At 38.8% G+C, this 25762-nt stretch overlaps 1 protein-coding gene across 7 annotated transcripts in view; it reads left to right on the top strand.

Moving 5' to 3' along the window:
• Nucleotides 1–25762, top strand: part of LOC122562539 (leucine-rich repeat and immunoglobulin-like domain-containing nogo receptor-interacting protein 2) — a 740273-nt gene that overhangs the window by 402358 nt on the left and 312153 nt on the right. For 5 of the 7 annotated variants that reach the window (XR_015760131.1, XM_043715469.2, XM_043715460.2 and 2 more), the window contains one exon: nucleotides 8714–8803. The exons of the other annotated variants lie outside the window; for them this stretch is intronic. The gene's annotated coding sequence lies outside the window, so the exon portion shown is untranslated. The remainder of the gene's footprint in view (nucleotides 1–8713; nucleotides 8804–25762) is intronic. 7 annotated transcript variants of the gene reach the window in all.

Here is a 25762-nt window from a genome sequence, read left to right as displayed (position 1 = left end):
AAAACATAACAAAGCATGTTCTCAATGAAGACTTTGTCTTCACAAAGCCACAAGATCATAACTTCTAATAACAAGGTCAGTGACCAATGCATCTGTAAACAGGTAGGCTGGTCAAGTAGTCCTTTTTTTTATTATTGTGTTGCTTCTTTTATCACCAGCTATGTGCCCAGTCTGACAGCTATGTCTTTTAGGATGCCAATAGCTTTATCAGTAGTGGCACCTCAGAATTATAACCACAAAATACGATTTTAAATATTTCCACAGTGCTCAACTGACATAGTGATTTTGAGTGTCAACATGTTGCATTTCTAGATGACATTCCCTGATGATAACAAAAGCAAGAATGTGGGTTCTTATCTCAGAAACAAAGAGGGTACAGTTTAGAACCGTTTAAAGCAACTCTGCCATTGGTAAAAAGTACATTCGCTTCTTTTTATTTGCATCAATAATCAACTTAACTATTGGATTAGTGATGTGATTAAAGTGATCACAGATGATGCATCTTTTGTACCAAAGGTTGAGAGCTTGAAGTAGATATTTCTTTTGTATATTTGTAAAAAAACAATATTCCCCTGCTAAGCAGAATGTATGGGGATTGTGGCATATGTTGATGGAGATTGTGAAAATGGGCACCAAAGCATTTTGCGTTTTTGTTCAGATCAATTTATTAAGGTCTTTAGATGCTGTTTGGTAGATGAGCTGAATATATTTACCATACTGAATGACATGTCATCTTAATTGTATATTAATCTAATATCAGGAATTGTTTATAAAGGACAACATCGAGAAGTAGTTCTGTACATTCAAATTTTAATATTTGGAGCAGATACACCTCTTATTCATGTTAGCTGTATTAAAACATCGTAAAAGCAAAATTTTGTGAATCCTGGAAATCGGAAATAAAATGAGAATGAGAAACTGAAGTGGAAATTGCTGGAAAAGCTCAACAGGTCTGGCAGCATCTGTGGAAAGAAATTAGAGTTCATGTTTCAGGTCCAATGACCTTTCGTCAGAACTGATGGTAGCTGGGAAGAAATTTGATTTTTTTATGCAGAAGACAGGTTGGATGGTAGGGGGCAAGGAGTAAATGGTAGGTAGAGATACAGCCCAAAGAAAGCGACTAGTTGGACACATAAAGGAGTGAATAACGATCAGTCTGAGAGAATGAATAGCTGTTAATGGGGACATGTAGAGGCTCACAGGTGGTTGTGTGTAATAGCAGACCATGTGATAACAAGGCCTGATGTGTAGGGGATTGGGTAAGGACATGGGAGAAAGTGCCTTAAGCCCTAAAATTGTTGAACTTCATATTGACTCCAGAAGGCTGTAGAGTTCCCAGCGGAAAATGAGATGTTGTTGCTCCAGCTTGCACAGAGCTGCAGTGGAGCAATGCAGCAAGCCTGAGGTAGAGATATTGGCCAGGGAACACTGTAGTGTGTTGAAGTGGCAGGCAACTGGAAGCTCAGGGTGTCCTTTGCAGACAGAAGGTATGTGTTCTATGAAGTGGTCACCCAGTCAACCCTTAATTTTCCTAATGCAGAGAAGACCACATTATGAGCAGCAAATGCAGTAGACTAGACTGAGTGAATTGCAGGTGAAGCACCGCTTCTCTTTGAAGGTAGTTTTGGCCCTTTGAAACTGAGGAAGGAGAAAGTATACAGGCAGGTGTTACACCTTCTGTGGTTGTGGGGAAGTTGCCTTAGAGCTGAGGGGGAGGGGGTGGTTTTTGGAAGTGAAGGAGGAATGACCAGATTGTCCCAGAGGCACAGGCATAACTGGGGCCCATGCGGGTACCCGTTGCTACCCCTCTGACCTGAAGACAGTGATGATGTGGAGATACCAATATTGGACTGGGATTGACAAGGTGAGAATTCACACAACACCAGGTTATAGTCCAGCAGGTATATTTGACATCACAATGTCACCCGACAAAGGGAGCAGAGCTCCAAAAACTTGTGATTTCAAATAAACCTGTTGGACTATAACCTGGTGTTGTGTGACTTCTGACCCTGAAGAAAGTGAAAAGTGTTAAAAGATAAGTTGTTCAGGGTGAGAATGAGCTCAGCCAGGTAGAGGATGGTGTTGATGGATGGGGGATGGTTCAGGCCGATTTTTCCAGGAAGAAATGGAAAGCCCGAGACCATTCTTACGGGGGCATGAATATAAATACTCAGCAAAGTTGTAACTTCTGTGGTAAGAGAAGTGGTGTTAACATTATAGGCTAATGGTTTTTAATGAAAACTGATCTTGAATCTTTAAGTCTTTTTTTTGTGTCTGATCAGATACTTTTTGACCTGCTGAGTATTTCAAGCAGTATTTTTCTCTTTTTATCCCTTGGAGAAAAGTTCAAAACTGAGGGTCTTTATGAGACTGATTGATTGACAACTACAGATACTGACTTTATACTTGATTCAGTCACACCACAGTCAAGGAATCCATTGAAAAGAATTCACTGAATTAATAATCAGAGAGTGGGTGGTATATAATTATCACAGCATTGCTCATTCATGTGTGACACATGCGCTCAGATCCATTGCATACAGATGGGATGAACATCTTCATTCTCTGACAGCTATGCGAGTTCTGCTTAGAAAGAAGCTGAGTTAAGTCACAATATACAACAACCTATAAATCACAGGCATTCAATTCAGCAATGTGACTGTGAAGGCTAGGTTTCATATAAAAGGCCTACGTGGACATATCAAAGAGGAGGTGGAAATTCTCCAAGGTTTGTGGAGGAGTGAGGGATCACATCAAGTCAGAGAATTGTTGTCAAGAAATGTTCATTTACAACCAAAGTACTGGCTGTTGTATTAGCTGGAAGACATTGGATTGTGTTGGAAAATAAATGAAAATCTTCATCTATTGTTATGTATTGTTATGTTCCCAAAAGAATGAATTGAACTATTTTCATTTGATTAAATAAATGGTCTAATAGTGACTATGAACCACTATGAATTGTTGTAAACCCCCATCTGGTTCATGAATGTCCTTTAGGGAAGCAAATCTGTCATACTTGCCCGTGTGTAACTCCAGACTCTGAATATAGTTGAATATTAACCGTCCACTAGGGATGGACAATTAATTTTAACCTAACTACTGACTACCACATCCCATGAACAAATGTAATAAAATCTTATTTCAGAATGGATAATAAATAACTCAGCCTGGTTTCCCATTAAAGGAAAATAGCATATCACCTCACAATGTGACTTCATTTCTTAACATTGTAGTATAATGTAAATGAATAACTACAATCTTAAACAACACCACAGATTCTCATGATCCATGTTCAACAGTGAGTTGGTGAGTTGAACTCCTGGAAATTAATTTCAAATCTTAACTAAAACACTGGTAATCAGCTCTTATTGATAACTGTAACCATTAGGAATTCTTCATCTAACTCAGCATTTGTGATAATTTTTTGAATTAGAATTCAAAATAAAGGGAATGTAATTACCATAAACAATTAAGTAGGTCAGTAGTCTGTTCAGAAAACAGAAGCCCAAGGGGTAATGTACTATGATTTTTAAAATTAAGAATTTGTATATGATTTCTCAATGCATTTTAAGTTGAGCCTTTGTTTTGAAGGGCTTAAAATCACAACATAGCCAGGCTTGCATGTACAAGGTTGGCTTTTAGATGGTCTATTTGAATCCATTATTTTGAGGATATTGAGAGAAAGTCTTTTTGGGAGAGAGCTTTGCATTACCATTTGCACTTGTTCGTGCAGGACAACCCAAATCATTTGAATTCCTCCATTTCATTAGTGGGCTAATGGTGATGATGGGGGTGAGGGGTGCAAGGTGGGGGTTGGTGATGATGGGGAAGGATAGGGGGCAGCTCAGTGGAGGTTATCAGAGGTAGATGGAATGTGAAATAGATAATCAGCCACCATCTTATTGAAAGGTGGATCTGACTTGAAGGGCTGATTGGCCTATTCCTGCTCCTAATGTGCATGTTTGTATTGAGCAAGATCTGTTTTATGTCAGGCTTTCAACTTTTTGAAACTCGTCTTTGTACCATTGCTGTTCTGTGACATTGTTTGAAGCACAGTGGAATAAGCTTTGTGAATCAATGTGCCACTTAGTCTGGTAGATGTCAAAAGTCAAAATCTCTTTTTTGTTTGAACATTGGCATTTCTCGTCTTGATGAATCCAAAAGTTCACTTTTTCCGAAATTGAATTTTTATTTCTTGAATCATCAGTTTGACTTTTCATAAATAAGTTTAAATCTATAAAAAAGCTCTGATTTTAAATCTCTGGTGATAATGTTCATGTAAGGTAATATTTTTCTCTTGTAGCCTCCATACACTTCAAATGGGAGACATCCAAAGGAAAAACTCATAGATTGAAATCGTGCTGAATGCTATTACTGACAAATTTGTTAATGCATTTCCACTAGTATTGCACAAGGCAATTTCATTTTCTTAAATTGGGCCTTAATATGTTTTAGCTGAGGTTCCATAATATTGTTACAGCTGCTTCTTCATGATATTGGCATTCTGATGTAAATTTCTTCTGATAAAAAGCAACAGCAAGAAACAATGGAGATTTGTTTTTCTGAAGAGTGCTAATATCATCTTTAACATTATAGAGGAGTAAGCTGGTATGACTGTTTAAACACTTGCTGTATAATCCCCTGCAGTACAGGCCATTGAGCCAATTGATACCCTCTCTTATCATCTAACGGAGGACTGCTGCTGGAGATGGATTATTTTTGCAGGATGGAATATTCTGGTTAGCTGTTCCCCAGTTATCAACGTTAAATTAAGTTCTGATATTTAGAATGTTTTGTGTATCATCTGCATACAGTATTGCCCTCACTATTTCAACTACCAAGAAAGTAATCAATTAGAAAACAAAATTCATTCTTCTAAATATAATATAAAATAATAGATAACTCAGTCCTAAGGTGAACTCATTTCAACTTGCAAATAATAATGAACAGCTTGAACTCCAACTCATGATTTAGAGTTTCAATTGGTGTCCTCTGATTTGTAATCACTTGCATATTTCCATTGTTTTCTGTCTGTATGCCAATTGAGGAAGTAAAGCGAAAAAAGATTGCCTTTTTTTAAATGCCTCCAGCAACCTCAGTATATTATTATGCATTTTAGGCTCAATGAAGGACTTCTGAAATGTAGCTACTATTTTGGAATCCTAATGATCACTGGCACATTAAAACCTCATAAATAACCTTTTGAAACTATGATACACAAATGTCATTGATTCCATGCGTAACACATCAAGTGACATTGTGAATGGAAACTAATACAACAACAGCATAAAGAATCCTCAAATCTTAAACTCTTGAATATGGATAGATTTGTTATGCTGAGCTGGCAGGATGTAACTTGTAATATGGGCATATTATTTTATTTTGTTATTTCTATACAAGTATCTTTCCCTTTATTGTTCCTAATGTACAATTTTCTAAAAATATACAAATCAATTAAACCTCCAAATTAAAAAAAAATACAATAGCTTTGAACATGACATTTAAAAGAAATTGCATTAGATCTGTATTATGAATGATCTTACTGATGGATCTGGTATAACAGTAAATCTGAACGTGACACCATCCTTTAAAAATAAAGACTGGAATTTATATAGAGCCTTTCACAACCTCAGGATATCATAAATTGCATTAAGCATAATCTCTGTTGTAATCTGTTAATGTTGTGATGTTTTTGCAGGAACACAAGTCTATTAGTGAAATTGCTCTATATTATCCCAGGTCAGGTGGTGATCGCAGATGGTTGTCAACCTCCGTTTTTCTTGCATTCAAATTGCAGGTCACAGTTCTTATTGGGAAGCAAACAAAAGATAAAATGAGGCAACTTTGCGGACTATAAAGTAATGCATTGGCATTAAGTAGTGCATTAAGTGCAGGTGAAAAGCTACCAGCGTTAAGGTGATGAGTTTATAGGCAAAGTGTGTCAAATCTAGCTATCCAAAAACTGAGTTGTCCAATACCCAATCATTTAAATAAGCTGTTGTACATCAATTTTGATCATTTATAAATGGGTAAAATAACTTACTAGAACAACTCATCTAGGTGTTGATGTAGTGGTGTGCCATACTAGTTGTCCTGCACTGAGTGGTCCAAGTGATCTTTGACATTCCATCTTATCCTGCTTTATGCAAGCACTTTGAATCGAGCACAATCTGCAAGTTAGCTTTACCTACTTTATTTTTTTTAAAGCATTAATTCTTCAAAATTGTGCTATTTTTCAAAGTTAACTGAAACAATAAGTGTATTCTCTCGATTTTTTTGAGTCTCTGATTCATTGAATTCAATTTCAGTTTATTTTTTAAATCTGGTAAGATCTGAAATCAGGCATTGACTTGGTCCTTGGGTCGCTAGTTTTGAGACACTGCCTGCATTAGGTTGCAAGATTGTAATCGAGTGATGGCACGAGAATGATACCTGTGCTCATTGATGCAACATTTTTGATTTGAAGGCCAATCTCTTGAGCTGTACTGAGTAGGGAGAAGAGAAGTCTTTGAACAATAGAGCTGATGCATCACACACAGTGGGCTGTATTATATGATTACTTGATTCTAGTGCACAATATGTTGTCAGGCCAATGGTTCACTGTGATTGAATAAGTCAAAATGTTTTTCAATTTTATTTTTGGTGGATTGAATACATTGAATTTTATTTTAATAATGTACTAAATAATTTTACTTCTGAGAAAGAGGAGCCAGTGTTTTTGTCATATTCTGAGTAGGTATATCTATTAATACCATGTGTACTTTGGATCCAGTATTTTAGCAAGGCAACTATGGTTAGGGTTGAGTTGAGGAACGTGGAACGTTGGGAGTGAAAAAGATCAAAGAACTATGGATGCTGGAAATCTGAAATGAAAACAGAAATTGCTAGAGAAATTCAATAACTCTGGCAACATCCATGGAGAGAAAGCATAATTAACATTTCGGGTCAAGTGACCTTTCTTCAGAACTCATTGGAATGGAACATTAAGGTATTAGGGAGAGAAAAAATTCTATGTCTACTCACAGAGACAGAATAATCAAGTTTGAAAATACTATGATTATAGTCCTTTGTCTTGCACTGGTAAAGGCTACGGGTGTGTTTGAAGATAATGGAACAATGGCACCATGAGTTAGTCTTCTCATTTTAAGGCATGGCAAAGAAGTGTAGAAGTGAGAAGTTAAATGCAGGAATCCCATGAAAACTTGGGATTCTGCAGCAAGAGAAAACTCTGAGAGAAAGAGTAGCAGGGAGAGATGTACTGCAGCTTCTACTCAGTGTCAAGACCCAGCAACAACTGGCTAAAAACTAAAAATTCTGCTTCTGAGAGAGCTTACCCCATCCATTCAGGTTTCTTCTTTTCATAAATTGTTAAAAGAAAGGCCTCAAAAGATGTTCAGTTTGTTAGCTTTCAATAAACAGTTTGCTACCTCTGCCTTAAAACCTGTCTTTAAAAAACTAATTAGAATAAAATACACCTCTCAAAGCCATAGTATTGTCAAACCTTTTTGTGTAATGTAGTCACACTTTGAACACAGAGGGCAGCCTCACAAAAATTCAGCCCTCATTAGAGTAAAAAATCATTATGCTCTCAATATTCTTTGCCTGTGTGTCAACCATCAATTTTGATGTTTGACTACCAACTCCATTTAATAATTGGGAATGTAATATTGGCTGATTGTTCTCACCAAAAATGCCAACCCACTTTGTTGCAGATTCTTTAATATTTGCAAATGTTCGGTTTCTTCATGACTTTCACTGTCATTCTCACTTTCACTTTGAAACAACAGGGCTTTGTGCTGTAAAAGGGTTATCATGCAATCCAGTCATCAGATTTCTTCATTCAAGCTAATGATCTACCTGGTACCAATATAGTCTCTCTGTAAGATTCACTCAACAAGTGGGTGCACTTAGTTTCTTTACAGCTCCAGGGGCAAACTTTTTATCACCTTGATGGTCTTACACCATAAATGTTTGACCAGCACTGAACCCTAAGTTTCAGGTCTCGTGCATCATGACTCATCTTCATTTTGTGTTGCTTTTCTCTCATGTTTCTATAGCCTTCAGACAAACTAACTTTCTTTCTCGGAGCATGTTGAAACATGAATTGTGAGCAACCTGCTGAAGATGGTACAAGTGTTTTGTAAGAGAACAAAAAGTGTCCTGTGTTAATGGGAAACACACACATCTAGTGCATAACTCTGGAAATATTTATTGCAAGCTGTGTTTCCATAATATCATTCCACTCCATGTAATATGGTGGTGCTAGCTTATTTTTGACTTCAGTCTTAATCAGAAATATTTCTAAACCTTCTGATGTAAACTGCATGCCATTGTCTAATGCCAACACTTCTGGTACTCTAAATTGTAAACTAAGTTCTCAAAATCTTTTCAGTTTTTTCCACCTGTGATAGTAGACATAGATTCAACACTTATCCACTTTCTTAGAGTTCTTGACCAAAGCTAGGTATTCTTTCCCTTCCATTTGGAAGAATAGATACATACTAATTCTCATGATTTTTTCCTGTTTTACCATGAAATGGTGTGTAATTTCTCATTTGAAGACAGTTCTCCAAAAATCTGTCCTCTTATTGGAGACCAGAAATAGCTTCTTGCTACTGTTTTCACAAGGAACATCTCCATGTTCTCTTAATGAACCTTAAAGATGTTTGCATTTGCATAATTTGGCTTACTCTATTTAATATTATATTGATAGGCCATCAAAATCAATGCTTACCTCTGAGGCTGAGCTGCACTGCAGATGGTGACCCTTATTTCAACTAAATAAGATCAGAAGGATTTGGTGGTAAGTTAACAATGTAAATTTCCTACTTTATATTTATTTATAGAATCTTGTCACACCATGTCTGATGGCTAACACCTGTTTCTCAATTTGTTCTGATTTTGTCAATGTCCATGAAGCACATGCTATAAGCTTTGTCACATTATCTTACAACTTATGTTGAGCATTTAATAGGAGCATTAGAAAATTCCAGCCGAAAATGTGTTAGAGTAGACAAGGCTAGAGGTAAAAAGATGTGAGGTAGTTTTCAGTAGCAAATGAGTTTAGTTTTACCATTGACGTACTATCACTTTTCACCCACCATTTCACTTCATCATCACGCACATAGTAAAACTAGTTATTCTTCAGATTATAGTAGGTCAAAGCAGTATCAGTGGTCAGTACTTTCTCAACTACTTCAAATGCCTCTGGCACTCCATTGACTGCTCCCAATCTATTTCATCTTTGGGCTGTTGATTCAGTAGATCGAATGTATTAACAGGAATGAATTTCACATGTTCACAATGATAGTTCTGTAATACTATAAAGTCTTCATTGTACTCTAGTCACTTTGCTTTCAAAATCCCCTCAAGCTTCTCATATATTGAGTGGATACCATCACTATCTATTTGGTGAATGAGATTCATTATATTTAACTTTATGAAGTATCATTTGGGCTTTTTAGCTTTGCCATACTCTTGCAGTTGATTTAGAATTTCATTAAATTTAAACTGTGCTCTTTCTCTGTCTCTCTGCTAATTAGAATGTTACCCCAAAGGCAGCACCCTCTTTCCATTTAACTTCGTACCTGTTCCATCACATTCTTGTACACTGTGGTAGTAGTGTACAAGAATATCCCAAACAATAAAATTTTGTCCTAATACAACTCTTTGTCTGATTGAATGGAGCATGACTATGATCTGGTACTTCACTGTTTCCTCTACTACCACTGGTGAGGCATTTTCATTGGAAGTTAAGGAATTTAGCTGGTGGGTGGTGACCATGGAAACATTTGAGCTTCTGACTCTGAGACTGTGGATTTGGCTGCTGTGGCGTAGACCTCACTGAAAGCTGATGAAGCTCACCTGCTAATCTAGGGATAAAGGATTCATTTCCAATGGACAACAACAATTTTCTGGCATTTCCATAACTCAGCCCTCACCACATGCCCTCATTTGTTTTGGCAGCTGGTTCCCTGAAATCAGCAGTTTTACTTAATTCCTTTAGATTTCCTAAGAGGTGTCTCTAAGTTTGATTTCAATTTTGTGTTAGCCCCATAGTAGCAATAAAGTTTCTATAGTTCAACGCTTTATTCCTTGACAGTCTCACTTGACAACTCTTTCCGTTGAGAGAATGAAGCACTCAATGCAGTTTCATTCTCAGCCATGCTTTGATAGGATGCTGGGGTCTCATTTAATTTAGTGTATTTTACAGCACTGGAATCTGCTGGGTGGCACTACCTTGAAAGTGTCTGACCTTATTGCAATGAGGAAAATACTAACTTTATCCTCATTACCAAATTCATTTGCTTTCATTCAAATGTGAGGCCTTCATTCCTAGTTATTCCACTTGTTTCTGACCCCCCCCCCCCCCCATTGTTCCTGCAATGCCTTCTGTGCCATTTTTCCATTCAATTACATACCATTCAACACTAACTTACACCTGTTCATAGTTCATGCACATAAATGCTGCTGAAGTGCAATAGCATCCACACTGCCTAGTTTATGCTACCTCACTGCTCGTGAATGCAGCACACACAGGAAGCAATCTTTTGAGACTTTCAAAACACAAACAAATATACCTACAGGGGTTCCAGGCATGTGTCACAATATTCTCAAGTTCTTGATTATTTCAAATGAAAAAAATCATCCCTTCCTTGTTGCCATATTCCTGTGGTGTTTCAAACTGAAAATAACTGCTTTAACTGGCCATGTTGCTGTACATTATATTCGCTCTTCCATCTGAAAAGGCCGTCTGACAATATGATTAATCCTTACAGTACGTTACAAATATGTTTTGAACTTTCACAACTGAGATTGTGCAAACATCCAAAAATCTTGCTTGCAGAATTTCATTGTTATGTCACCAATTTCACAAAATTGTTGTAGCACAGAAGGAGGCCATTCAGTCTATCATGTCTGCACTAGCTGAAAGGAATATCTCACCTTGTACCATCCCGCAGCCTTCTCTGTGTCACCCTGCAACTTCTTCATTTTCAAATAACCATCTTAATCCTTTTTGAGTGCTTTGCACCTGGCTCCATGTCACTTGTAAAAAGTGGCTTCTAGGTCCTAACTCCTTGCTGCATGATTTTTATTCCACCTCACTTTTGTTTCTACTTGAATAATGGTATAATAGTCTAAAAGGGCTAATACTGAGGAATGCCTTGAGCACCATTTGCAATGGTGTTGTCATACAGACCTGGTGGAGAACAGTTTAGGAACGCTCAGACAATGAGAGAGTAGGTCTCCTCCTCTATCAAACCAGTGCAACTTGGACACTCCAACATGAAATAAGTACATTCTGTTTAAGATGTAACATCCTCTCATGAGATTGCTGAGTGGTTTTCTTCTAACAATGGATCCTTACCCCAAAAGAGGATTGTGACAGTAAAACCATACTCTGGGGAACAATACTATAGATGGTTCCACACAGCATGGTGGTCAGTGGTAAAAATTGGTTACACAATGCTTTTTTTACGAATCACTTTCTCAACCTCAATCATAGAGTCATAGAGATGAGCATGGAAACATACCCTTTGGTCCATATCGACCAGATATCCCAACCCAATCTAGTCCCACCCGCCAGTACATGGCCCATATCCCTCCGAACCCTTCCTATTCATATACTCATCCAAATGCCTTTTAAATATTCCAATTGTATTAGCCTCCACCACTTCCTCTGGCAGCTCATTCCATACACATACCACCCTCTGAGTGAAAAGGTTGCCCCTTAGGTCTCTCTTATATCTTGCCATCCTCACCCTAAACCTATGCCCTCTAGTTCTGGAGTCCATGACCCCAGGGAAAAGACTTTGCCTATTTACCCTATCCATGCCCCTCATGATTTTGTAAACCTCTATAAGGTCACCCCTCAACCTTCGACGCTCCAGGGAAAACAGCCCCAGCATGTTCAGCCTTTCCCTGTAGCTCAAATCCTCCAACCCTGGCAATATGCTTGCAAATCTTTTCTGAATCCTTTCAAGTTTCACAACATCTTAAATGCACGCAGAATTGCACGCAATATTCCAACAGTGGCCTAACCAATGTCCTGTCTAGCCGCAACATGACCTCCCAACTCCTGTACTCAATACTCTGACCAATAAAGGAAAGCAGACCAAGCGCCGCCTTCACTATCCTATCTACCTGCGACTCCATTTTCAAGGAGCTATGAACCTGCACTCCAAGGTCTCTTTGTTCAGCAAAACTTCCTAGGACCTTGCCATAAAGTATATAAGTCCTGCTAAGATTTGCTTTCCCAAAATGCAGCACCTCGCATTTATCTGAATGAAACTCCATTTGTCACTTCTCAGCCCATTGGCCCATCTGGTCCAGATCCTGTTGTAGCCTGAGGTAACCCTCTTCGCTGTCCACTACACCTCCAATTTTGGTGTCATCTGCAAACTTACTAACTGTACCTCTTATGCTCACATCCAAATCATTTATGTAAATGACAAACAGTAGAGGACCCAGCACCCCACCACCACTACCCTCTGTCTTCTATCTTTGAGCCAGTTCTGTATCCAAATGGCTAGTTCTCCCTTTATTCCGTGAGATCTAACCTTGCTAACCAATTTCCCATGGGGAACCTTGTTGAATGCCTTACTGAAGTCCATATAGATCACATCTACCGCTCTGCCCTCTTCAATCCTCTTTGTTACTTCTTCAAAAAACTCAATCAAGTTTGTGAGAAATGATTTCCCACGCACAAAGCATGTTGACTATCTCTAATCAGTCCTTGCCTTTTCAAATACATGTACATCCTGTCCCTCAGGATTCCCTCCAACAACTTGCCCACTACTGACGTCAGGCTCACCGGTCTATAGTTCCCTGGCATGCCCTTACCACCCTTCTTAAACAGTGGCACCACGTTAGCCAACCTCCAGTCTTCCGGCACCTCACCTGTGACTATCGATGATACAAATATCTCAGCAAGGGGCCCAGCAATCACTTCTCTAGCTTCCCCCAGAGTTCTCACGTACACCTGATCAGTTTCTGGGGATTTATTAACCTTTATGCATTTCAAGACGTCCAGCACTTCCTCCTCTGCAATATGGCATTTTGCAAGGTGTCACCATCTATTTCTCTGCTTCCTATATCTTCCATGTCCTTTTCCACAGCAAATACTGATGCAAAATACTCATTTATTATCTCCAGTCTTTCTTTTAACCCTAACAGGAATATACTTTCTCTGGATTCTCGTTATCTCATTCCTGAAGGCTTCCCATTTTCAAGCCATCCTTTTACCTGCGAACATCTGCCCCCAATCAGCTTTTGAAAGTTCTTGCCTAATACCGTCAAAATTGGCCTTTCTCCAATTTAGAACTTCAATTTTTAGATCTGGTCTATCCTCTGCCATTAATCTTTTAAAACTAATAGAATTATGGTCGCTGGCCCCAAAGTGCTACCCCACTGACACTCAGCCACCTGCCCTGCCTTATTTCCCAAGAGTAGGTCAAGATTTGCACCTTCTCTAGTAGGTACATCCACAACCTTACTAATTTAAATCCTCCCGAGCAGTTCTAGCAAATCTCCCCGCCAGTATATTAGTCTCCTTCCAATTTAGGTGCAAACCGTCCTTCTTTTACAGTCACTTCGACCCCAAAATGTGAATCCTTCTCCCATACACCAGCTCCTCAGCCATGCATTCATCTGCACTATCCTTCTTGCCTTCACTAGCCCGTAGCACTGGGAGTAGTCCAGATATTACTACTCTTGAGGACCTCCTTTTTAAATTCTTGACTAACTCTCTATAATCTCCCTTCAGAATCTCAACCTTTTCCCTACCTATGTCGTTGGTTCCAATGCGGACAATGACCTCTTGCTGGCCCCTCTCCCCCTTGAGAACATTGTGCACCCTCTCTAAAACACCCTTGATGCTGACATCAGGGAAGCAACACACCGTTCTGATTTTTCACTGCTGGCCACAGAAACGTCTGTCTGTTCCTCGGACTAGAGAGTCCCCAAGCACAATTGATCTCTCGGAACCCGATGTACCCCTCATTGCATTAGAGCCAGCCTCAATACCAGAAGCTTGGCTGTTCATGCTACATTCCCCTGAGAATCCATCGCCCCCTACAGGATTCTTGTTTGAAATGGGTGTAGCCACAGAAGGCTCTTGCACTACCTGTCTACCTCTCTTACCTTTCCTGGAGTTAATCCATCTATTTGACTGTACCTGAGACTTCCCCCTCCCCCCCTTCCTATAACTGCCATCCATCACATACTGTTGCTGTTGCAAATTCCTCATTGCTTCTAACTGTCTCTCCAACCGATCCATTTGATCTGATAAGATTTGCAACCAACAGCATTTATTGCAGATGTAATCCATAGTAACCCTTAACCTCTCTTTAAAGTCCCACATCTGACAAGAAGTGCATATCACTCTACTAAAGGTCATTTTTGTTCCTTTACAATCTACAGACACAGAAAATAACACTTTATTTTTCCTCTAAAAAAAACTGTCCCAGGTTAAATTAATAGTTATGGCTTATATTTTAGTTTAATCAAGAGACATATCTCAAAAAACATATAATCCAAAAAGAACCCACTCTATTCACTACTGCAGACTTACCATAGGTCCCACTTAAAAACAATACACTTATTTGCTTCTGTGCTGTGAACTTCACCGAGCAGTTCCTCCAAGATTAGTTGCAAATTTCACTGTTTGTTAATTTTCCCAGACACACTTGGATGTCCGGCAATACATGAGTTCAAACAGCAAAGGCAGTATGATGCAGGTTCACTTCTGTGTCAATTTCTTTCTCCCTCTCTCCTGCACTGACCTCACCATGTGCTTCCTTTGTCTGTTCTTCTCCTTTTTAAAACTGCTGTTGTTTTGACTTTTTTTTCCCAAAGTTCCAAAACATTCCAACAGCATATAAAACAGTAACTATTGCTCTTGGATTTCGAGGAAATCACCTCCAGCACCTAAAATACCTCAGAAAAGGAGCAGTTGTTACAGCCAGAAATTTTTCCCGTCCTCTGATTGGGAACATTTTCTCATTATTTACTATGTGCAGACCTCTCATGCCTTTGAATACTTGATCTTGACCTTCTCTTTTACAAAGTAAACTGTATTAATTTGTGCAATCTGTCTTCATAACTGAAATCCTCCATCCGTGGAAGCCATATGTACACATTCTCCTTCAACCAGACACAGTACTCCAGCTGAGGCTAGTGTCCCACACAAATTCAATTTAACTTCTTTCTCTTGTATTCTGTGCCCCTATTCAGAAAGCCTGAGATGCAATGTGTTTTATTAACTATTCTCTCAATTTGTGCTGCCACCATCAATGATTTCATGCAAATATATACACCTAGATCACTTTGTTTTTACATGCTCTTTTGGAGTGATATACTTGATGTTACACATTTTGTTCCTTGTGACAAAATGGATCACCTCCCACTTTTCTGGATTGAAAGTCATCTGCCACTTATTCCCCTACTTGTCCTTCTTCAAATTTTACTGTATTGTCTTCTCGGTTCATAATGCTTCCAAGTTTTGTGTTATGCAAACAATTTGAATTTGTGCCTTGTAACCCAAAGTCTACATCATTAATATATTTCAGGAAAAGCATGGTCCCAACACTGATCCCTAAAGAACTCCACTCCAAAGCTTCCATTAACCTGAAAAATAGACATTAACCACTACTTTCTGTTTCCTGTCATAATGGCACAGAAGACTTGTGGGAACATAGTGGGGGGTGGGGGGGGTTCAAAAAATGAGTGTAATAATTATGAATGAAGGTCGGACAGTTGAATAAAAGCAATTGAATTTGGTAATGAGGATAAAGTTAGTATTTTCCTCATTGCAATAAGGTCAGATGCTTTTGATGTAGTGCCTAAGTAGTACTGCCCAGCAAAGTCCAGTGCTGAAAAATATGCTAAAATAAATGAGATTCCAGCATCCTATCACAGCATGACTGAGAATGAAGCTGCATTCTCTCAAAGGAAAGAGTTGTCAAGTGAGCCTGTCAAGGATTATAGCTTTGAACTATAGAAACTTTATTGCTACTATGGGGGTAACACAAAATTGAAATCAAACTTAGAGACACCTCTTAGGAAATCGAAAGAAAGTAAGGAAAACTTCTGATTTCTGGGAACTGGCTGCCAAAAAATGAGGGCACGTGGTGAGGGCTTAGTTATGGAAATGCCAGAAAGTTGTTGTTGTCCATTGAAAATTCCTTAATTAGCAGGTGAGCTTCACCAGCTTTCAGTGAGGTCCATAGCACAGCAGCCAAATCCACAGTCTCAGATGTTTCCATGGTCTGTTTCAGCCAAGTTCGTATTAATATTCCTTTACCTCCAATTTTACTTAGTCTGTTTTGAAGCATTACATTTACTCCCTTTAGAAAGACCATGTACACCACATGAAGACAATTGTCCTCATCAAACCTTTCTGTTACCTTATTAAAATTCTTCAATAATGTAGATAAAGATGATTCTCCCTTGCTGGTTCTTTTTAATTAGCCTACATTTGTCCATGTGACTATTAATGTTGTCCCAAATTTCTCAAGTGGGCGGCACAGTGGCTCAGTGGTTAGCACTGCTGCCTCACAGCACCAGTGTCCCAGGTTCGATTTCAGCCTCTGCCGACTGTCTGTGTGGTGTTTGCGCATTATCCCCGTGTCTGCGTGGGTTTCCTCCAGGTACCCTGGTTTCCTCCCACAGTCCAAAGATGTGCAAGTCAGGTGAATTGGCTAAGTTACCTGTAGTGTTCAGGGATGTGTAGGTTAGGTGCATTAGTGAGACGAAAATAGATCTGGGCGGGTTGCTCTTTGGAGGGTCGGTGTGGACTTTTTGGGACAAAGGGCCTGTTTCCACAGTGTAGGAAATCTAAACTAATCTAATCTATGCCATAATGTGGCACTGATAAGGAAATAGGATTTTTAAAAAATGGTCAAAATCAAGCATATGCTTCCCAAATAAGCAAGAACTTATTCTAAAGCCAGCCTCCCATGGCTAATTCACGTAAACTGCACATCCCAGGACACTATGGGCAATTTGGCATGGTCAATCCACCTAACCCACACATCTTTGTACTGTGGGAGGAAACCAGAGCGCACAGAAGAAATGCACGCAGGCACAGGGACAATATGAAAACTCCACACAGACAGTCAGCACTATGAGGCAGCAGTGCTAACCACTGAGCCACCATGCTGCTGTGAGATGGGTGGGCTTCCGGAATACCAAAGAAGGGAAATAGAAATCCCCTGCTGTGGCTAAGTAGCAAGGAGTCAGAAGCCCGCAGACTGAGTTGTTGTCATTGCTGTAATGTAGCCAGTATGACAGTAATGCTGATACAGCCAACCTTCCACAAAAGTAACATATCATGATCAGATAACCTATTACTTTTTGTGATGTGTTTCAATAACCAATAATGGTGAGGATACTAGAATAGTTCCACAGGATCATTTACCTTCCTGTCAGAGGACAAGAAAAATATATTGGGTGGTCACCTGCCCATCCACTCTCAAGCTCACCTTATATTATGAAGGATAGGGGATACTGAAAACAGCAGCCTGCTCACTGTTTGTATGTCAATAATTAAGGTTAAATTGAGCATATTAAAAGCAGAAAATGGTTAGACTTAGCAGCTAGATGGGAGTCAGTATCATGTTTATCTTCAAATGTTTTAAAAATGTAGGAAGAAGGTGTGACTTGGAGGTTGTCCTCTATCCATCAACTTATTACATCTCACTTCAGGAAGATCATAACCTTTTATCTTCCACTCCTCAGTGAGTATACCCCTGAGGAATATATCCACCCCTACACCCATCTTTCCCCTTCATTATGGTTACTAAATCTCCCTAGTGTCTGTTATTATGCTTTATTGGGGCCTTGACTGTAGCACCCACTCAGACCTCTGGTGTTGAATTTGTTGCTGAAACTGCTGACCATCAAGTCCAGAGAGTCAGGACTTCTTCCCTAGAGAGGAGTGAAAGCCCCAACTTGCACTGTAGGTTCAGAAGTGTCGATGGGAATATGGTATTCAAACACACTGGTGCATTATGTATATGATTTAACCTAATGTTGGCCAAGTCTATGATAAACCAAAATGTGCTCCAATAAACCTGGGTGCTTACTTGGTTTGAAGGAAAGAAAATATAAATAATCAAATTCAAATGCAGCTTTCAAAGTTCAAATGCAAAGAGACATCACCTTCTACAATTGAATGAAGCACCTGTAATATATCACTCTATCACATCCTGTTTGCGGCATAGGTGATGTGGCATAGGTGTCACTGCCTTTAGCTGAACCCATGCTGGAGGAGATCAAAGCATCTACAAGGCATAGCAGCATTGACAAAGATATTTGAAGATTGTGGGGCTTGTTTAATTAGCTAGACTGTGGTAATGATATATACGGATATCCAAAAATAGAAATTTCTGCGTCGTACAGATTTAAGCCAGTAGAAATTCAGCATCATTAGTCAGCAATTTTATTAATTTAAACATAAGATCCAAGTAGCACAGCTGGTACCTCAAAATTACTTTTAAATAAGATTAAGGTTGGTCTTCTGCTCTTGTTTCACCTTTCTGCACTATCTCTATATCCTTAGATTCACTTTTATCAAAAAGTCGGTACTTCTCTGTCTTGAATATGCTCAGTGCAGCAATCATGTGTCTCTGGGATAGGGAATTTCAAAGATTCGTAATTTTTTTTGAGTTTAACCAAATCCATGGCCTAAATAATCAACCCAAACATAAGATTCTCACTCCAATTTCTGGACTCCCCAGCCAGGACATGTACTTTATCAAGCCCTTTAAGAGTTCTGTGTTTCAGTGAGATTATCTTTCATCTTTCTAGACGATACAAAATACAAGCTTAATCTGTTCACTGTCTCATCCTTAAGATTTACATTGAGACTTAGTCTGTTACATTCCTTTTAGGCAAGTATATCCTTGCTTTGATCAACATTATATTGTTCATTAGTGTGGTCCCTGAAAGGTCTTGTAAAATTATACTCCTCACTCGTTATTTTACTGCGAGGAAGTTGCTGAAAAGTTTGTCGGGCATGGCATCAATACTATACATTAAGAAGTAAATAATTGTTTTTTGATTACAGCTTTCAGTACTACAGGATTTCCCAAGTGCTTTGCAGCATATCAAGTATTTTTGAAATATTTTCCTAGTAGTAGTGTAGGAAGTGATCCCAAAACAGAAATACAGTCATTACCAGATCATTTGCTTCTTAGTGATAAATGTGGCCAGCAGATTTGCTGCTACTCTCTTTCATGTTTTCTTCAAAATAATGTGAGGGTATCTTTTGTATCCCTCTTTGTTTAATGTCCAATCCAATTATGGCAGTTTCACACTGGAGTGTCAGCCTAGACTATGTGCTCAAATTTCTGGGAGTTAAGAGCTGGCAATTCTGAGTCAGAGGTGAAGGTGTTACCAACCAAGCCATTATTAAATCTATAATCAAGCTCACATAAAGTCCCATCTCTCAAGAAATGCTTCTGTGATATAATAGTTCTTCCTTTATTGTACTGGGGTTGCAACCCAGTCAGATTCTAATGTCTGGAATCACGAGGGAACAGGAACAATTTTACACAGTTTGCGCAGAAGGAAAGCAGTTACAGTGGAGATTACCTTAATGCCACCATTGTTTCCTTTAAGGTTGGAGGACAAGTTCAGAGCAGAGAACTGCTCAATATGTTTCATGAGCAAAGGTGTGCAGATCGATTTCATGCCACCCAGTTAGGCTACAAGCTCAATGACCTGAGACTGCAGTGCATTATTACTCGAGATCCAAGTTTAGTCAAAAACACCATTAAAGATTGTAACATCCATTTCATAAAGATCTGCACAATATATCAAACAGAATTCTGACATTTCTCATATCTAGTGTTTTATTTGTCAGAGCTTGCACACAATCCAACACATTGTCCGTATTTGCATATAAATCATATAAATCCAGTAAAATATATCCTGTTTCATACATGAATTAAAATCCATTATATTTTTCACATTGTCCACATTCTGCCTAAAGTACCACTTCCTCAACTTTTCTGCTTACCCTATGCATTATTGATCTTACATACATTAGCAAATGTGATGACTTAGATTATTGATATTACATTATCTATTTTGTACACTTCTTTCTTTTGTGCATTATTCATTTTTGTTTTTGCTCATCTCGGAATTTTAACAATCTATATATTGTTCGCACCCTTGACATATTACAATCCCAGAATGGCATTTGGATTACTTATTTAAACATCAGGGCATTATCCAAATCCTCCCCTGCTGTTATAATTCCCATTCTGTAGTTTACCCAGCTTTCCTGTATTATACACAATTTATTATTCACATTCTGTGCCTATCTCTTATATAAACACATCTTTCAGGCTTTATTCATTGTGTGCAAAAGATTTAGATAATACAATGTGCTAAGACCAGATTTCCATCAAAGTAGAGTACCCACATTTCCAAATCATGAAATGACCACAACAATTGTTGGAAAACTTATAAAACTTTATAATTTTCCTCAATATTAATCCTTCTTGACTGGGATATTTAACATTTATGTAAATTTACATGAAAGGAAAACTGTCAGCTTGAAAGGAGCATCTAATGAAATGAAATGTTTACTGTCTAGTTTTGACATAAACCTTTAAATGTACTTTAAGAAACAGCTGTGGCTCAGTCGACAGCACTTTTGATGATTCAGAAAGTTTTGTGTTCAAATTCCATTTTAGAACTTTGGATCTAAACTAACATTCAAGTTAAGCACTGACTGAGTACTGCACTGTCAGAATGTCGCCTTGCAGGTGAGACATTAAACAGAAGCTTTGTTCTGTTCTTTGAGCTGGAGTTAAGATCCCATGGTATTCTTTCAAAAAATAGAGATTTGCTTAATATCTTCATCGGTGATTGTCATATACAAAATTGAATATGCTAGTAAAATTAGGGAAACCCAAAGCTGTTTTACCAGCATACCAACAGCGAGATGATAATGAAGGTAAGAGTAGAGCCTATCAGAGATCTACCAAGTTAGTTATGCATGGTTGTACAAGAAGCAGGTCTGGTCCTTCATGAGTCCTCATCTCTACATGGGACAAAGAAGAGGAATGATGCAGATATCCCAGTTGGAAGAGTGTGAAATTTTGAAAATAAGTACCAGAAGGACTGATACCTTTGAAGATGGTTAAATTACCAGAGCTGGGTGGATTATGACTTAGTTTGGTAAACAAAGCCAGATATAATCAATGCTTTTGAGGATCATTTTCCAATGCTCTTCAGATACCAGAGCTTTGGAGGTCTGCAGATTCTTTTAAAGGGTGTGAGAGGAATGCTAAATAATTGTTGGTGGGTCAGACTGCCTTTGGTGGGCAAGTAATTAGAATCAATCCCTGGTGATATGATAAACTGTCCCACAGACACAGATTTATCAGAAATAATCAGCATAGTTTTATTAAGGAAATGGCAGATCTTAATAAATATATATTTTTGAGAAAGAAACAAGAAGAATTGATGAGGTTAGTTAACAGTCACTAAGGTGCCGGGTTTGCCTCTAGCAGAGTATTTGTACATGATATGGCAATGTTTATATTAACTCCTGTAACATTATAACCAGATGTTAGATTAGATTACATTAGATTACTTACAGTATGGAAACAGGCCCTTCGGCCCAGCAAGTCCACACCGACCCGCCAAAGCGCAACCCACCCATACCCCTACATTTACCCCTTACCTAACACTACGGGCAATTTAGCATGGCCAATTCACCTGTCCTACACATCTTTGGACTGTGGGAGGAAACCGGAGCACCCGGAGGAAACCCATGCACACACGGGGAGAACGTGCAAACTCTACACTGACAGTCGCCTAAGGCGGGAATTGAACCCGGGTCTCTGGCGCTGTGAGGCAGCAGTGCTAACCACTGTGCCACGGTGAGCAACGTGGAACTAAAAGATTCATCAGATATTATTACAGCTCCTGATTAAAATGTGTATTACTGTCATAGGCATTTCAGTGTCTGATCTAATATTTAATGGAGGTGCCTGTGTTGGACTGGGGTGGACAACAATGGTATGGCATCTATGGTAGCTATGATACACAACGAATTCAAATTTGGTTAATTCGTTTAAATTATGCCCCAAGGTACCAAAATTCAATTGAATTTGAATGTTACTCTTTTGATGACATCAAATCAATGAGACAGTCCGATGCTTTGGGGTATAAAAATCAGGAATTTTGAACAGTTAGACAGAGCAGCAAAGAGCACCAACAAACACAAACGACTCTCAGAATCACTCTCTGAAAGGTACCTGTTCATATGAAATCTGTACAGCAGAAGAATCAACAAGAGACCCGGAAACTTCTACAGATGAAGATTCAGAGGAGAATCGCCCAGCTGACTAGTTTTTAAATTTGAATTTTTTGTAATTCTTAAACAACCTCCCCCACCCCAACTAGTGGATCAGTATATTGTTGTAGAGTGGGAGATAGATAAATTGATCAGACAAAGGAAGGTTGCAGTGTAGATAATTGTTGTTTTTAAGTTTTTTTTCTTGGAGTTAAAGAATAAATTGTTTTTTTTTCTTTAAATAATGGGATTTGGTAGTTCTTTGTCACATACTTTTATATATTACAAGGCGAGGTGAGCTTTTCTGTTTGTCTGGTTACATTAGCAGAAGGGTTTACCCTATGCTGTAACATTACGTGTGGTCCACGTGCTTGTTCAGTACTGTCTCTCCTACCCAAACTTGTACGTCATGGATCCTGACCTCATGTTAACCATGCCTCTTACCCATGCAGGGCCATTTCCATGGTTTTGATACCAAACCTCATTTGAAGTAAGCTACCTGTCTCGCTTAGAGGAGTCTTGTGTCTCGCATTGGCGCTTCTGATACTATTTCACCCTCTTTTTACTTAGGTAGGGAATTTTAAAACTAGAGGGTATATTTTTAAGATGAGATGAGAAAGATTTAAATGGACCTAAGGGGCAACTTTTTCACATAGAGGTAGGTTTGTATGTGAATGAACTGCCAGATGCAGATACAGTTACAACATTTAAAAAACATTTGGACAGATGTTTGAATAGGAAAGGGTTAGAGGGATATGGACCAAACTCAGGCAAGTGGGACTAGTTTGGTTTCAAAATTTGGTTGGCATAGCAATTTGGACTGAAGAGTCTGTTTATATGAACAGAGGGTGGTACGTGTATGGAATCAGCTGCCAGAGGAAGTGGTGGAGGCTGGTACAATTGCAACATTTAAGAGACATCTGGATGGGTATATGAATAGGAAGGGTTTGGAAAGATATGGTCAGGGTGCTGGCAGGTGGACTGGATTGGTTTGGGATATCTGGTCGGCATGGACGGGTTGGACCGAAGGGTCTGTTTCCATGCTGTACATCTCTGACTATATGACATGCTGTATGATTCTATGACTATATATTTATAATGTTAAAGCCAGGAATATGGAGGATTGGAAGTTTTAATTCTGTGCAGAGCACAGTGGGTGGCACTGTCAATCAAAACAATTTCATTTTTGAAGACAAACTCCTAAATGAAAGACGTAGGATTAAACGCTTCAAAAAGCATAATGCTTTATTGAAAGACATGTTCATGAATTTTCACATACTTTCACACAAACTACAGTTCTAGCATTCCAAATGTCCTTTCATTCAGAAATTCTCATAATTTTCAACAGTTCTCTGTATAAACCCTTGAGGTAGAACATTACTACTCACTATTAATTTTTTTTAGTCAAAGGGGTAATCAATATCTTCACCAAATTAATTTTACAACAATCTTCCTCTTCTAATCCCTAAGTCATGCCTAGAAATGACACACTGGCTCAGTGGTTAACACTGCTGCCTCACTCGCTCAGGACCCAAGTTTGATTCCAGCCTTGGTGACTGTCTCTGTGGAGTTTACACATTCTCCCTGTATCTGTGTATATCATGCCAGGCTCCAGCTTCCTCCCACCATCCAAAGATGTACAGGTTAGATAGATTGGCCATGCTAAATTGCTCCATTGTATTTGGTTTATGTAGGCTAGTTCGGTTAACTATTGTAAATATGGGATTAGAGAGAGGCAGGGTGGGATGCTGTTCAGAGAGTTGGTGTGGACTTGATGGGCCAAATTACCTCTATCTACACTGTAGAGATTCTATGACATTTAGGATTATTTGAATAGTATTGCAGACCTGCTATCTTATTGGACCTCCAAACATCCTCTAAATTTGGTGACAATACACAAAGAAACTACTCTCACACCCAACAAAAAAAAACTGTGGTTGCTGGAAATCAAAAACAAACATAGAAATTGCTGTAAAAACTTAGTAGGTCTAACAGCATCTATGAAGAGAAAGCAGAATTAACATTTTCAGGTCCAGTGTCTTTTCTTCAAATCCCTTTCTTCTTCTGGTTTTCATAACCCTTGGTTCCCTCACTAATTAAATATCTATCTCTCTGTCTCCTCTCTCTGTCCTATCTCTCTATCTTATCTATCTATCTATATTATCTATCTATCTATCTATATTATCTATCTTTTCTATCTATCTTTATCCATCTTATCCATCTAATCCATCTAATCTATTTTAACCTTCAATATCCTTAATGACCCAGCCTCAACAGCCCTCTGTAGTGAAGAATTTTCAGAATTTGCAACACTCTGAGAAAAACAATTCCTCTTCACCACTGTCTTAAATGTGCAGCTCTTTACTCTGAGATAATGCTCTCTGGTTGAAGACTGTCCTACAAGGGAAAACAGTCTTATCATATGTACCCTATGAAGTCCCCTAACAAACTTCTGTTTCCATAAGCCCACCTCTCATTCTTCAAAACTCCAATTATAGGCAGAATCTACTCAACCTTTCCACCTAAGACCAACCCTCCATATCTGGGATTAACCTAATGAAAATTCTCTGAACTGCCTCCATAGCCATTATATATTTCCCTTGATTCATATACCAAACTGTTCACTTGTTCAGTTGTCATCTGACTATTACCTTGCATAGTTTCAGCTATCACGGTCTTTTTCCTATTCCTCAGCTAATTTTGTATCCATGTTGCTATTACCCTTCTACTCCATGAACTATAACTTTTTCACAAGTAGACAGAAGGCTGGAAGAACACAGCAAGCCAGGCACCATCAGGAGGTGGAGAAGCCAATGAATGTTTCAGGTTTAACCCTGCTTCAGGACTGGGGGTAGGTGTTGGGAGAGCTGCAGATAAAGGTGGTGATGGGGGCAGGGTGATGAAGTGGAGATATGTGAGGACAGGCAGAGGGTACAACGTGGTTGGTCAATGGGAGGAATGAATCCCGTAGGTGGCTGGGTGGGGTGGAAGGGAAGGGGAGGGGCTGTGAAGGGAATTGGGAGATGGGAAGGGAGGTTTTTTGAAATTGGAGAACTCCAAAATGTTGTCATTTTCAGACTTTTAAATTTTGCCCTTATTCACTCTTCTGATACCTCTTCAAAAAAACTCCCAGGTTTGTGAGATATTACTTTCCCTTAAGAAATCCATACTCCCTCAGTGATGCACTATTTTTCATGAGACTATTAATTCCATACCAAATAATTGTTTTTTAACAGCTTCTACAACACCAAAGTTAAACCTACAGGCCTATAATTGCTGGGTCAATCCTTCATTTTTTGAACAGAAGCATAACATCTATAATTCTGCAGTCCTCTGAACCAGTCTATATCCTAGAAGATTGAAAGGTTATTGCTAGTGCTTCTGCACATTCAAATCTCATTTCCTTCAATAACCTAGGATGACATCTCACTGGGATGCAGTGTCATT

Source organism: Chiloscyllium plagiosum, unplaced genomic scaffold (assembly GCF_037043375.1).
Source record: "Chiloscyllium plagiosum isolate Xiang-an unplaced genomic scaffold, Cpla_swu_hap1 HiC_scaffold_2, whole genome shotgun sequence".
Classification (NCBI taxonomy): Eukaryota; Metazoa; Chordata; class Chondrichthyes; order Orectolobiformes; family Hemiscylliidae; genus Chiloscyllium; species Chiloscyllium plagiosum.
This window is presented reverse-complemented; position numbering and strand designations above follow the sequence as displayed.